The sequence below is a fragment of the Rhinopithecus roxellana genome, chromosome 19 (genome assembly GCF_007565055.1).
Source record: "Rhinopithecus roxellana isolate Shanxi Qingling chromosome 19, ASM756505v1, whole genome shotgun sequence".
NCBI lineage: Eukaryota > Metazoa > Chordata > Mammalia > Primates > Cercopithecidae > Rhinopithecus > Rhinopithecus roxellana.
Window position 1 is genome coordinate 25708534 of NC_044567.1, and position 15462 is coordinate 25723995.

Sequence of the window (15462 nt, forward strand, 5' to 3'; positions counted from 1 at the left end):
GACGTCAGACGTAAAGCGGAAGGGGCCGGCTCTGTGGCCTGGCTGCACGCGGCTCTGGGCCTTGCAGCTCTGCGCAGGCTTGTAAATTTTCACACTTGTGCACTATTCCGTTATGATTCCCCAAAGTCCCATTTAGAGATTCCCCATCAAATGTACACCCTGACTGTAAAACGATGGACGGAGATCATAGGATGGACAGCCAGGCCCAGTGGGTTCTGCACACAACATTTCCTTGCCTCCACTGTGGCCTGTTAGGTGAAGCCTCGGAGTTACTAATAGGAATGATCTCGAGTGGGAGTAGTGAGTGTAACGAGCACACACTGGCCAGTTACCATTATTTTGGTGTGAAAAGCTCAGGGAATTAGGAGTAATCTGCGTCCTCATGGTAGAGTTGCAGTCTCTTGGCTCTTCCCGCTGACCGTCCCCCTTTTCTGACCCCCGCCCCCTCTCCCCCGCCGCGCCATTGCTTTTCCCGCTCTCGCGAGGGATTGTGGGCCAGCCCCCAACGGCCGTTGGAAGGGATCGCTCCCCGTTCCGCACACCCACCCACTCCTACCCGGGAGTCGAATGTCTAGCATGGCGGTTTCTGAGACCGTTATTTCTTCATGGCGTGCGTGACTTAAGCCGTATCTGGGAAAGTAAGCAACTAATGTCCCTATTAGTGGGTCTGGGGTCCTGAAAGGGAGGGGCTGGGCTGCACAAGAGGTCCATTTGTGGTACAGAGTTGGGAAGGGGCGTTCAAACCGCGGTAGTGGCCACTTCTAAATTACAGAACTTTGGGGAGGAAAGGAAGCAGTTTAGAAAGTGGTTTATGAGATCTTTCGTTGTCTCGGTGAGTGTAACTTATTTAGCAGGGAGTAACTTATTCCCTACCTATTGGCGATGATTTTTTTTTTTTTTTTGAGACAGAGTCTCACTGTGTTGCCCAGGCTGGGTTGCAATGGCGTTGTCTTAGCTCACTGCAACCTTAGCCTCCCGGGTTCAAGTGAGTCTCCTGCCTCAGCCTCTCGAGTACCTGGGATTACAGGCGCATGCCACCATGCCCGGATAATTTTTGTATTATTATTAGAGAAGGGGTTTCACCATGTTGGCCAGGCTGGTCTCGAACTCCTGACCTCGTGATCCGCCTGCCTTGACCTCCCAAAGTGCTGGGAGTACACACCTCCCAAAGTGCTGAGAGTACAGGTGTGAGCCACCGCGCCCGGCCCTGTTGGCGATGATTCTTAGTCTTGACTTTTCTTCCTAGCTTAAAGAAACTTTCTAAATATTGCAAATCAGAGTTCTCTACATACTTACATCTAAAAAAGGAAACAACGTATGTTGAGCACTTTAGCAAATCCCACACATTTCAAATGGCCATAGCCATGCCAAAAGGAAGATAAGGACATAGAAGCCCAGCATATAGTTTAATATCAATTCTGATGAAAGAAAGCTGGCCGGACGCAGTGGCTCATGCCTGTAATCCCAGCACTTTGGGAGGTCGAGGCGGGTGGATCTCTTTGAGCTCATGAGTTTGAGACCAGCCTCGACAACATGGCTAAACACCGTCTCTACCAAAAGTACAAAAAATTAGCCGGGCATGCTGGCATGTACTGGTGGTCCCAGCTACTCAGGGGTCTGAGGTGGGAGGATCCCTTCAGCCTGGGAGTGAGCCATGATCGCACCACTGCACTCCAGCCTGGGTGACAGAGTGAGACCCTCTCTCAAACAAACAAAACACCTCAGCACGGTTTTCTTAAAGCCAAGATTCAAACCTAGCATCCGTTTTACTACCCCGAGCTATTAAAATTTTGAGTACCTACTGGTGGGGAGAATACAAGAAGCATTTATACCCCATTTGGTAGGTCAGAGAAAGTCTTGTAGGACTGACCAAAATCTGGTTGGCCACTCAACCCATTGCTTAACTTCTAATATGGTCTATATTTGAGCACTCAGCACATAAATACTATCCTCAGGGAGAATTCACCCTTATGCTTATAAACCACCCAGATTCTCGGGTGAAGAAAAAACATGGTATTACCACATTCAACAATAAGTCTTCAATTAGTTTGGTCAAACTCAGTGGAATCGGTCGTGTTTAGAATTTCTTTCATTGACAGTGGGAAGTCCAAAACTACTCTGGCCTGGCACAGTGGCTTAAGCCTGGAATCCAAGCACTTTGGGAGGCCTAGGAGGGCAGATCGCTTGATCTCAGGAGTTTGAGATGAGCCTGGGCAACAGGGCAAAACCCCATGTCTATAAAAAATACAAAAAGTAGCCAGCATGGTGGTGCATGCCTCTAGTCCCAGCTACTTGGGAGGCTGAGGTGGGAGAACCGATTGAGCCTGGGAGGTCGAGGTTGCAGTGAGCTGAGATCACATAACTCCACTCCAATCTGGGCGACAAAGCGAGATTCCATCTCAAAAAACAAAACAAAAACACACTCAACTCTATAGCTATACAATTAAGTGCTATTAATGTCTTTTGCGGATCACAAAGTCAGGAGATCAAGACCATCCTGGCTAACATGGTGAAACCCCATCTCTACTAAAAATAGAAAAAATTAGTGGGGCATGGTGGCGGGCACTGGTAGTCCCAGCTACTTGGGAGGCTGAGGCAGGAGAATGGCCTGAACCCAGGAGGCGGAGCTTGCAGTGAGCCTAGATCGCACCACTGCACTCCAGCCTGGGTGATAGAGTGAGACTCAGTCTCAAAAAAACAAAAATCTTCTGGCCCTTGCCTATAATAATAATTTTCATCATCGTTACAAAGCAATTGCATCTTTAATGCAATTTGCTTTGTAGTCATGCTTTCAAACTGGGATCCAGGTTTTTGAAGCCAGGCACTAGGAACCAAACAAAGCTATGGGATAAATATGGAAGGTGCACCTTCTTGTATTATCACTTTTCTCAAAAAAATCTTTCAGGGAGGGAAGAGTTAAATGATTTACCTGGTAAGTCATTTGAAATGGTTTATATTAAACAAACATTACGTCTGTGTAGTATGGATAAATCATTAAAAATTTTGAAAAAGAAAATAAACATTAATAAAATGTGGGGTAGGCCGGGCACAGTGGCTCACTCCTGTAATCCTAGCACTTTGGGAGGCTGAGGCGGGTGGATCATGAGGTCAAGAGATCAAGACCATCCTGGCCAACATGGTGAAACCGTGTGTCTACTAAAAACACAGAAATTAGCTGGGCGTGTTGACGCATGCCTGTAGTCCCAGCTACTCAGGACGCTGAGGCAGGAGAATAGCTTGAACCCGGGAGGCAGAGGTTGCAGTTAGCTGAGATCGGGCCACTGCACTCCAGCCTGGCAACAGAGAGAGAGTCCCTCTAAAAATAAATAAATTGGCCAGGTACAGTGGCTCACGCCTGTAATCCCAGCACTTTGGGAGGTTGAGGTGGGCGGATCACGAAGTCAGGAGATTGATACCATCCTGGCTAACCCGCTGAAACCCCATCTCTACTAAAAATACAAAAAATTAGCTGGGCATGGTGGCAGGCACCTGTGGTCCCAGCTATTCGGGAGGCTGAGGCAGGAGAATGGCGTGAACCTGGGAGGCAGAGCTTGCAGTGAGTCGAGATCACGCCACTACACTCCAGCCTGGGTGACAGAGCGAGACTCCATCTCAAAAAAAATAAATAAAATATACATACATAAATAAATAAAACGTGGGGGTAAAATGCAAATATAAAAATAAAATTTAAGCCGGGCGCAGTGGCTCATGCCTGTAATCCCAGCACTTTGGGAGGCCGAGGTGGGCGGATCACGAGGTCAGGAGATTGAGACCATCCTGGCTAACACAGTGAAACCCCATCTCTACTAAAAAATATAAAAAATTAGCTGGGTGTGGTAGCATGTACCTGTAGTCCCAGCTACTCAGGAGGTTGAGGCAGGAGAATCGCTTGAACCCGGGAGGCGGAGGTTGCAGTAAGCTGAGATTGCGCCACTGCACTGCAGCCTGGGCGACAGAGCTAGACTCTGTCTCAAAAATAAATAAATAAATAAATAATGAAAAAAATAAAATTTAAGAGAAAAGTATGAGGTCAGAGACACATCAGGCTTAAACTGGATACTTCAGTAATCTCCCAAACCCCCCGGGAATATGTTTTGGTTTTTCTTGCAACTTGAGGTTACCTCATAAAAAAATTTGAGAGACATTCCTATGGGCAAACCAGCATGGGCTGTGGAGTCATACAGATTTGGATTTGTATCACATGTTTGGAAGTTACCAACCATGTGACCTTCAGCAAGTTACTCCGTCTCCTCACCTGCAAGTAGAAGGTATTATCTCCTGGGGTTTTGGTCAAGATTAAATTAACACATATACAGTACTTATCACAAAAAAAGGTACATAATCTGAGTCTGTTTCTCAGTTTTTACAGTATTCTAATGCGCATATTCAGTTGGAATAAATCCTTATAGAATACCTAGCTCAGCAGAATGCTAATGCTAAGACGTTTTTTAAAAATGTTTACAATTAGGCCAGACACAGTGGCTCACACCTATAAAACCAGCACTTTAAGAGGCTGAGGCTGGCAGATCACTTGAGGTCAGGAGTTCAAGACCAGCCTGGGCGATGTAGTAAAACCCCATCTGTACTAAAAACACAAGATTAACTGGGGGTGGTGGAGGGTGCCTGTAATCCCAGCTATTCGGAAGGCTGAGGCAGGAGAATCACTGGAACGTGAGAGGCAGAGATCGCAGTGAGCTGATATTACGACACTGTACTCCAGCCTGGGCAACAAGAGGAAAACTCAGTCTCAAAAACAAAACAAAACAAAACAAAGTCTACAATTGTAAAAGTGCCGAAGTAGAGTACTTTTATTTTATTTTCTTTGACTTGATCCACAGTAATCCTATGACTGGGGTCTCCATTCAGGATTAGCACTCTGAAGATTGGATCACTGAAACAAGATTAAATACTTATTAATTGCTAGTTTTGTGCCAGATGACAGGGTAAACAAGACAGATTCTCTGCCCTCATGGAGCTTATAATCTATCAGGATCTTTACTGAGTATTTCTGGCATGTTGCATTTCTGACTTGTGTAGCTATCTTGATGTAATTCTAAGGGTAGGAAGGAGCTATTGCTGCTAATATCTATAGTTAACCTGCCAGAGTATTCCAATAACAAGACATTTTCAGGTTGACTGGGCTGTTTCTGGAGATGTAGGAGAGGAATAATATGAATACTTTTGTTATAGCTGGGGAGAAGTTTATATTTTTTTAGCCTAAGAACATAGAACTTTAAAAAATGGTGACCATGGCCGGGTACAGTGGCACACGCCTGTAATCCCAGCATTTTGGGAGGCTTAGGTGGGTGGATCACTTGAGGTCAGAAGTTCAGGACCAGCCTGGCCAACATGGTGAAACCCTGTCTGTACTGAAAATACAAAACTTAGGCGGGTGTGTGTAGAGCACCTGATTGTGTCACTGATCAGGGCACCACTATGTAACCCACACGGACCTATGGGCTGAACAAAGCAGGGCGAACGTGGGAATAAAAGACAAGAGACAAAAGAGTATATTTGGAAGAAGGGGTCAGGGGACACCTTGCCTCTAGTGGACAAGGGCCCTGAGCTTTACACAGCCCTCTGTATTTATTAGGTAAAAGAGATAGTGAGAAGGGGGGTGGAAGAAGGGGTCAGCTGCTCAGTCCAGAGTAGGCTTGTAAGACGTATTCTCTAGATGTTGCAGTAGATAACCTCAGTGCCAGGGAGTGATTGCCTCCAGCAAATCTTCTGTCAGCAGGAGCAGTCATGAGTTTGTTCACATCCTGCATTCATGATTAACAGTTTGCTGTTTGATCATAGAGCCTCCAGTGGAATGCTGAGTTGGTCACATCCCACGGACCTTCAGCTCCATACAGGTGTGGTGGCGGGCGTCTGTTATCCCAGCTACTCGGGAGGTTGAGGCAGGAGAATCTCTTGAACCCCAGAGATGGAGGTTGCTGTGAGCCGAGATCCTGCCACTGCACTCTAGTCTGGGTGATTAAGCGAGACTGCATCTCAAAAAAAAAGGTAACCTTTCTTGTTCAAGTGGATTTGGGAATAGGAGAAAGAAGTGAATGTTGTTTAGACTGAGGGGAAAAAAAAAAACCCCTCTGAATCAAGGCATAGCTTTAGAGGTGGTTATGATAAAGCTTCCTTCTTTAAGGCCTCAGACATATATAGTAGCAGTATCAATTTTACAAGACCTCATACATAATAGAAGCACAATATGTATTTGTTGTCCACAGACTCCTTGAAACATTCTTCTTACTTGGTTTTTGTAATGCCACACTTCTCATTTCCTTTCTACGTGTTGGGCTTTTCTGTTTCTTTTGCAAGCACATCCTCCATAACCTGGGCATGGCAGTGACTCTCAAATTTGTATTTCTAGCCCTGACCCTCTGCCCTCCAGATACAAATATCTAATTGCCTACTGGACAATTCAAAGTCTCCTCCAACTCAGCCTATCTTAAATCTAACTCATTATCTTCACCCCACTCCCAGAACCTTGCCCTCTTCCTGCATTTCCTGCCTCCATGAACCACATATCCATCCTTCCATCTGCATAAACCATAAACCTAGAATCATCCTTGACACCTCCTTCCCTTTCACTCTGCATGTTCACTGCACTCCAGTCATGGAGTGCAGTGGCATGCGCATATCTCACTGCAACCTTTAACTCCTGGGCTCAAGGAAGAGGTACTTCTGCCTTTGCCTCCTAAGAAGCTGAGACTAACAGGCACATGCCACTGTGCCTAGCTAATTTTTAAAATTTTTTGTAAAGACAAGGTATTGCCCAGACTGGTTTTACAAGTCATCCTCCTGCCTCAGCCTCCCAAAGTTCTGGGATTACAGGTGTGAGACACCATGGTCCTCCTGGCATGATCTTTTTACAGTACATTTCAGTTACGTCACTCCTTATTTTGCTCTTTTTTTTTTTTTTTTGAGACGGAGTCTCACCCTGTCACCCAGGCTGGAGTGCAGTGGTGTGATCTCAGCTCACTGCAACCTCGACCTCCCAGGTTCAAGTGATTGTCTTGCCTCAGCCTACTGAGTAGCTGGGATTACAGGTGCACACCACCACACCCAGCTAATTTTTTATTTTTTTTAGTAGAGATGGTGTTTCCCCATGTTGGTCAGCCTGATCTCGAACTCCTGACCTCAGGTGATCCACCCAGCCTCCCAAAGTGCTGGGATTACAGGCATGAGGCACTGCACCCCATCTTATTTTGCTCTTAGGATAAAGACCAAATTTCCTAATAAGGCTTAAAAAAAGCCTTGCATGTTTTGGCCCCTGTTTTTCCTCTTTAGCTTCTTCCTTTTCCTCTCTCCCATTTGCTTCCAATACTCCTGCTACTTTGCCCTTTTCTTAGTTCCTTGTGTGTGCTAGGCCTCATCCCTCAACAGTGTTTGCAAATGTCTATAATATTACCTCTCCCTCCTTCACCTAATTAACTACTATTTATCTGTTAAATCTGAAATTCCTTTTTTTTTTTTTTTTTTGACACAGAATCTTACTCTGTCGCACAGGCTGGAGTGTAGTGGCGTAATCTCGGCTCACTGCAATCTCCGCCTCCCAGGCTCAAGCGATTCTCTTGCCTCAGCCTCCCAAGTAGCTGGGATTACAGGTGCCTGCCACCACACCTGGCTAATTTTTGTATTTTTAGTAGAGACATGGTTTTGCCATGTTGGCTAGTCTGGTCTTGAACTCCTGATCTCAAGTGATCCACCCACCTTGGCCTCCCAAAGTGCTTCAAAACAGGTCCTTCAAAACTAGGCCAAATCTAAAGTATTCAATTTTTGTCTTCTGACTTTGGTAACATGTTTAGAAGGTCTATACAAAATTATAAATGGATTTTTCATTTGTATTATTTCTACATATGGTTTAGATCTACATGTGAATCTTTTTTAATTTTTAATCTTATTTTCTAACGACCTATTCCTTCAATATTTGAATATTTTAATTTATATGATTTTTTTTTTTAGACTGAGTTTTGCTCTGTCACCTAGGCATGATTTCTGCCTGCTACAACCTCTGTCTTGAGGGTTCAAGCAATTTTCATGCCATAGTCTCTTGAGTAGCTGAGATTATGGGCATGAGACACCACACCCAGCTTATTTTTGTGTTTTTAGTAGAGACAGGGTTTCGCCATATTGGCCAGGCTGGTCTCGAACTCTTGACCTCAGGTGATCTGCTCACCTCTGCCTCCCTATTAATCTATATGATTTTTAAAAAAATAAACGGTAGGATGAAGGAAACTTTTTATTTATTTATTTATTTTTGAGACAGGGTCTCACTCTGTTGCCCAGGCTTGAGTGCAGTGGCACGATCTCTGCTCACTGCCACCATTGCCTCCCTGGTTCAAGTGATTCTCCTGCCTCAGCCTCCAGAGTAGGTGGGATTCCAGGCCTGTGTCACCATGCCTGGCTAATATGGAAGCAATTTTTTTTTTTTTTTTTAGACCGAGTTTCGTTCTTGTTGCCCACGCTGGAGTCCAATGGTGTGATCTCAGTTCACTCCAACCTCTACCTCCCGTGTTCAAGCGATTCTCCTGTATCAGCTTCCTGGGTAGCTGGGATTACAGGCACCCACCACCACACCTAGGTAATTTTTGTATTTTTAGTAGAGACGGGGTTTCATCATATTGGTCAGGCTGGTCTCATGCTCCTGACCTCAGGTGATCCACCCACCTTGGCCTCCCAAGGTGCTGGGATTATAGGCTCGTGTGAGCCACCATGAGAAGCATTTTTTTTTTTTTTTCCCAATTGTGACCTAATTTTCGGAGCAGTCTTTGAAATAATGAGTTCCTTCCCTATCTATATGAAATGCTACCCTTATCATATACTTTTATATATGTAGGTCCTATAGTCCTGGAATAAAACCTCTTGAATAATTGTGTCTCATTTATTTAATTTTTTTTTTTTTTTTTTTTTTTTTGGAGACAGAGTCTCGCTCTGTCACCAGGCTGGAGTGCAGTGGCGCCATCTCGGCTCACTGCAGCCTCCACCTCCCGGCTTCAAGCAGTTCTCCTGCCTCAGCCTCCTGAGTAGCTGGGATGACAGGGATGCGCCACCACATCCAACTAATTTTTGTATTTTTAGTAGAGATGGGGTTTCACCATGTTGGTCAGGATAGTCTCAATCTCTTGACCTCATGATTTCGTCTGCTTTGGCTTCCCAAAGTGCTGGGATTACAGGTGGGAGCCACTTCACCCGGCCAAGTGTCTCTTTTTTTTTGAGCCAGAGTCTTGCTCTGTTGCCCAGGCTGGAGTGCAGTGGCACAATCTCAGCTCACTGCAACCTCCGCCTTCCAGGTTCAAGCAATTCTCCTGCCTCAGCCTCCTGAATAGCTGGGATTACAGGCATAAGCCACTATGACCGGCTAATTTCTGTATTTTTAGTAGAGACAGGGTTTCACCATGTTGACCAGGCTGGTCTCGAACTCCTGACCTCAGGTTATCCACCTGCCTCAGCCTCCCAAAGTGCTGGGATTAGAGGCGTAAACCACTGTGCCTGGCCAATTGTGTCTCTTAATAATCTACTAGATTCAGTTTATAAAGATTTTATATGTTTACTTATATTAGTATTTAACAAACATATTTCCTCTTTTTTTTTTTTTTTTTTGAGACGGAGTCTTGCTTTGTCATTCAAGCTGGAGTGCAATGGCATGATCTCAGCTTACTGCAACCTCCACCTCCCAGGTTCAAGCAATTCTCCTGCCTCAGCCTCCCTAGTAGCTGGGATTACAGACACCTGCCACCATGCCTGGCTAATTTTTATATCTTTAGTGGAGATGGGGTTTTGCTCTGTTGTCCAGGCGGGTCTTGAACTCCTGACCTCAAGTGATCCAGCTGCCTCAGCCTCCCAAAGTGCTGGGATTACAGGCGTGAGCCACCGTGCTCAGCCTTTCCTCATTTTTGTCTTTTTTTTTTTCTTTTTTTTGAGACGGAGTCTCGCCCTGTCGCCCAGGCTGGAGTGCAATGGTGCGATCTCGGCACGCTGCAAACTTGGCCTCTCAAAGTGCTGGGATTATAGGTGTGAGCTACCACACCCGGCTCCTCATTTTTTTCTAATCAAAGAAACGTGGCTCCTCTCAAAGAGTATTATGGTATGCAGGGCCTCTGTGAGGATTATAACAGTAGCATTTTTTGTAACTTGCTTAGAGTTACAAGACAGTGGAGGACAGACATCTTTTTGCCTAAGGCTGACTCCCCTGAACAGATATTTTGATAACTAGGCCAGTAACAGTGAAATTTTTGTGAAATATTGAAACTGGGACTTGTGAGGATTCACGGGCCACTTAAGACTCTGTAGGCTGGGCAGCTGGGCATGGTGGCTCACGCCTGTAATCCCGGCACTTTGGGAGGCTGAGGTGGGCCTATGAATTATCAACATTTTGTTTTGTGAAATAAAACACACTTTGAAATCTGGTTGGAGGAGTGGTCGCAGTGGCTCACACCTGTAATCCCAGTACTTTGGGAGGCTGAGGCAGGTGGATCATTTGAGGTCAGGAGTTCAAGACCAGCCTCGCCAACATGGCAAAAACCCGTCTCTACCAAAAATACAAAAACTAGCTGGGCATCGTGGCACATACTTGTAATCCCAGCTACTCAGGAGGCTGAGGCAGGAGAACCGTTTGAACCCGGGAGGCAGATGTTGCAGTGAGCCAAGATGGCACCACTGCACTCTACAGACAACACAGCAAGACTTTGTCTCAAAAAAAAAGGAAAGAAAGAAAGACTCCGTGGCCTGGGCATGGTGGTTCCATGCCTCTCATCCCACCTGTTTGGGAGGCAGAGATGGGTCGACTGCTTGAGCCCAGGAGTTTGAGCCCAGCCTGGGCAACATGGTGAAACTCCCTCTCTACAAAAAGTACAAAAATTAGCCAGACATGGTAGTGTGTGTCTGCAGTCCCAGCTACTCAGGAGGCTCAGGTGGGAGGATCACTTGACCCCTGGGGATCAAGGCTGCAGTAAGCTATGATGGTGCCACTGCATTCTAGCCTGAAGAAAGCACTGCTAGTCACAAATCTTCTGAAACTGGCATTTTGGTTGTAAGAACTGTTTGGTGGTAATAGCAGTATAGTTCACATACATCACCTTTTCCCTTACATGAGTTGTTCCACCAGATTTCTTTTTGCTTTTCTGTTTGAGACAAGAGTTTCCCGCTGTCAGCCAGGCTGGAGTGCAATGGCATGATCTTAGCTCACTGTAACCTCTGCCTCCCAGGTTCAAGCGATTCTCTTGCCTCAGCCTCCTGAGTAGCTGGGATGACAGACGCACACCACCAGATATTTTTGTATTTTTAGTAGAGACAGGGTTTCACCATGTTTGCCAGGCTAGTCTCGAACTCCTGTCCTCAAATGATCCACCTGCCTTGGCCTCCCACAGTACTGGGATTATAGGTGTGAGCCACCACGACCAGCCCTCCAACCAGATTTCAAAGTGTGTTTTATTTCACAAAACAAAATGTTGATAATTTATAGAACATACATATACATATGTGTGTATATATATAACATAATACTTCTTTGAAAAGTATATAAAAATAAAACTGATAGACTGTCAGAACATAAGACTTGAGAACATGTGTCTGCTTGCATCATAGAATCCCCTACCTCCTTGTCCCAATATTATTTTTCTCCCCATCTGAGACACTTCTATGTTCTCAGTTGTTGCTTGTTTAGCAAGATTTTCATTTATTTATCATTAGAGACAGAGTTTCTTGTCGCTCAGGCTGGAGTTTAGTGGCACGATCTCGGCTCACTGCAGCCTCTGCCTCCTGGGTTCAAGCAATTCTCCTGTCTCAGCCTCCTGAGTACCTGGGATTACAAGCGCCCACCACCATGCCTGGCTAATTTTTTTTATTTTTAGTAGAGGGTTTCGCCATGTTGGCTAGGCTGGTCTTGAACTCCTGACCTCAGGTGATCCACCCACCTCAGCCTCCCAAAGTGCTAGGATTACAGGTGTGAGCCACTGTGCCCGGCCCAAGATTTTTTAAAACAGCATTATTTCTTCCTGTTATAAAGATGGAAAACTGTGAGCTTGAAGTCAGAGACAAGGGAAAAAAAGTTATAAACTCTGGCTAATTTATTTTGGCAGAGGAGAAGATACCAGAAGAGTCCTTCTGTAAAATAAAAGATGTGGGAAATTAGGGTGATTCTAGTGTGATCTTGGAAAGACAATTGAAGAAGACTGTTAACTCTGAAACTCCAATTCTAATTTGGTTTTTTATGTTTGTTTGTTTGTTTTTGTGGGGATTTTTTTCAGACGGAGTCTCACTCTGTCGCCCAGGCTAGAGTGCAGTGGCGTGATCTCGGCTCACTGCAACCTCCACCTCCTAGGTTCAAGAGATTCTCCTGCCTCCTGAGTAGCTGGGATTACAGGTGTCTGCCATCACTCCCGGCTGACTTTTGTATTTTTATTAGAGATAGGGTTTTACCATGTTGGCCAGGCTGGTCTCGAATTTCTGACCTCAAGTGATCTGCCGGTATCAGCCTCCCAAAGTCCTGGGATTACAGGCAGGAGCCGCAGCTTCCAGCCTGCTTCATTCAAAATTAGAATTAGTGTTTGTGCAATTGATCTTTCAAGTAAGATTGATCATTTGCTGCATGTTTGAAAGACAGCATTTTGTACATAAGCATGACACTTTGGACTGGTAGGTAACCTATACAGAGATTGGATTTTCAGATATGTAGACTGGATTTTCAGAAATAATTTTATCAAATTTCATGTTTTCAAACTTACTCATTCAGGTTACGTGCATAGCAACTTGTTTAACTGTGCAAGAAACCAGTGCACGCCTGTTTTCACAGCTGCTGGGGAAGGCTGAAGCAGGAGGATCCCCTGAGGCCAGAAGTTCGATAATTACTGCACCCCAGCCTGGGCAACAAAGCAAGACTTTGTCTCTGCGGAGGAAAAAAAAGAAAAAAGACACCATAGTGACATCATTAGCGCCAAACCCTTAAAGGCAGGAGCTAGTTTACGTTATTTACCTTTTAATCTGTAGAGCGTTTTTGAGTTTTATGTCAGTAGTGTCACCAAGCATACTAGGAAAGGACATGCTGAATAAGATCATCAAAAGGGGTGTGGAGTATGTAGATAAGCGCAGTGACTGCTGGCTATTTGTACCCTAGGCTTATATTTCCTAAGATTTTGAATAGCCAGATATTAAAAATATAGCTGCTGGATTATTGTAATTTGCAAAAAATCTTTATTTCAGAAATTAGGGGATCTGAAGAGCACATGAGAAAAATGACCCTATATTTAGAGTGGTTTAATCTAAGGGTTAGCTCCCAGGCAGGACAGGGGACTTATGTTTACTTGGCAGCGCAACTACCATGATTACAAAAGTGGTTTTCCCAGGATGGGTGCCTAATTTGTAGTGGTGTGGACTAGTGTTTGTGTTTGTACTCTTCCCTGTTCTGGCTTGTTTGTGAAAAACGGGAGTACCCAGAGATTGATGTCTGAACTGTCATTTTTTTTCCTGAGGTATCCAGTCCAGAGGCTCTAAGGGAGTGTTACCTTCACATTTCCCTTGTTTGTAGTCCTCAGGGAGTGTTACCTTCACATTTTCCTTGTTTGTAGTCCTCAGGGAGTGTTACCCTCACATTTTCCTTGTTTGTAGTCCTCAGGGAGTGTTACCCTCACATTTTCCTTGTTTGTAGTCCTCAGGGAGTGTTACCCTCACATTTTCCTTGTTTGTAGTCCTCAGGGAGTGTTACCCTCACATTTTCCTTGTTTGTAGTCCTCAGGGAGTGTTACCCTCACATTTTCCTTGTTTGTAGTCCTCAGGGAGTGTTACCCTCACATTTTTTGTAGCCCTTTCCTTTTCAAAGCTAACAACTTAGCATCTTCTGACTTTTCTTCTGTCTTTATATATTTTTGTGAACCTCCAGAGTCCTTCTGCTTTTTTTTTTTTTCTTGGAGACCGAGTTTTGCTCTCGTAGCCCAGGCTGGAGTGCAATGGCGCGATCTCAGCTCACAGCAACCTCAGCCTCAAGGGTTCAAGGGATTCTCCTGCCTCAGCCTCCTGAGTAGCGGGGATTACAGGCATGCACCACCACGCCCGGTGAATTTTTATATTTTTAGTAGAGATGGGGTTTCACCATGTTGGCCAGGCTGGTCTCACACTCCTAACCTCAGGTGATTTACCTGCCTCAGCCTCCCAAATTGCTGGGATTACAGGTGTGAGCCACGGTGCCTGGCTGCAGTGTCCTTCTCTTTTTATTATTATTATTATTATACTTTAAGTTCTAGGGTACATGTGCACAATGTGCTGGTTTGTTGCATATGTATACATGTGCCATGTTGATTTGCTGCACTCATTAATTCGTCATTTACGTTAAGTATTTCTCCTAATGCTATCCCTCCCCCATTCCCCCACCCCATGACAGGCCCCAGTGTGTAATGTTCCCCGCTCTGTGTCCAGTGTTCTCATTGTTCTGTTCCCACCTGTCAGAACATGCAGTGTTTGGTTTTCTGTCCTTGCGATAGTTTGCCCAGAATTATGGTTTCCGGTTTCATCCACGTCCCTACAAAGGACATGAACTCATCCTTTTTTTATGGCTGCATAGTATTCCATGTTGTATATGTGCCACATTTTCTTATCCAGTCTATCGTTGATGAACATTTGGGTTGATTCCAAGTCTTTGCTATTGTGAATAGTGCCACAATAAACATACGTGTGCATGTGTCTTTAAAGTAGCATGATTTATAATCCTATGGATATATACCCAGTAATGGGATTACTGGGTCAAATCGTATTTCTAGTTCTAGATCCTTGAGGAATCGCCACACTGCCTTCCATTGTCCTTCTGTTAAGGACCCTGTGATTACATTAGGCCCATCTGGATAAACTTTTCATCTTAAATCAATTACATCTGAAAACTTCCTTTTTTTTTTTTTTTTTTTTCCTCGAGTTGGAGTCTCACTCTGTCGCCCAGACTGGAGTGTAATGGCGCGATATCTGCTCACGCAAGCTCTGCCTACCAGGTTGAAGCAGTTCTCCTGCCTTAGCCTCCTGAGTAGCTGGGCTTACAGGTACCGCCACCACACCAGGCTAATTTTTGCATTTTTAGTAGAGATGAGGTTTCACCATATTGGCCAGGCTAGTCTCAGATCACTCCTGACCTTGTGATCTGCCCGTTTCAGCCTCCCAAAGTGCTGGGATTACAGCCGTGAGCCACTGCCCAGCCATTTCTGGCTCTTAAACTTTGGAAAAGTCTTTATCTTCTAAGTGGCAGACTAGAACTTATGCAAGGAGAGTGACCCTATGTGAAGAGTGTTTTGAATCTGAGGGTAAGATGTCAGGCCACAACCATGCCTTCCACTTACCCATCAGGGAAGATACCCTGACCACAAAAGTGGTTTTCCCAGGGCGAGTTTCACTCATTGCATTCTGTTTGCTGGCCCCTGTGATTTCCCCAAATGTGGGAGACTCTGCCTAATTTGTGATAGTGGGCGACTGTGTTCACGCTTTCCCCTG

General features: G+C 45.0%; 1 non-coding gene across 1 annotated transcript; it reads left to right on the forward strand.

Annotated features, from left to right (window-relative positions):
- The first annotated feature begins 15303 nt into the window (after nucleotides 1–15303).
- Nucleotides 15304–15462, forward strand: LOC115895029. The gene has a single exon (XR_004055236.1). It is a non-coding gene; the product is annotated as a U1 spliceosomal RNA (small nuclear RNA).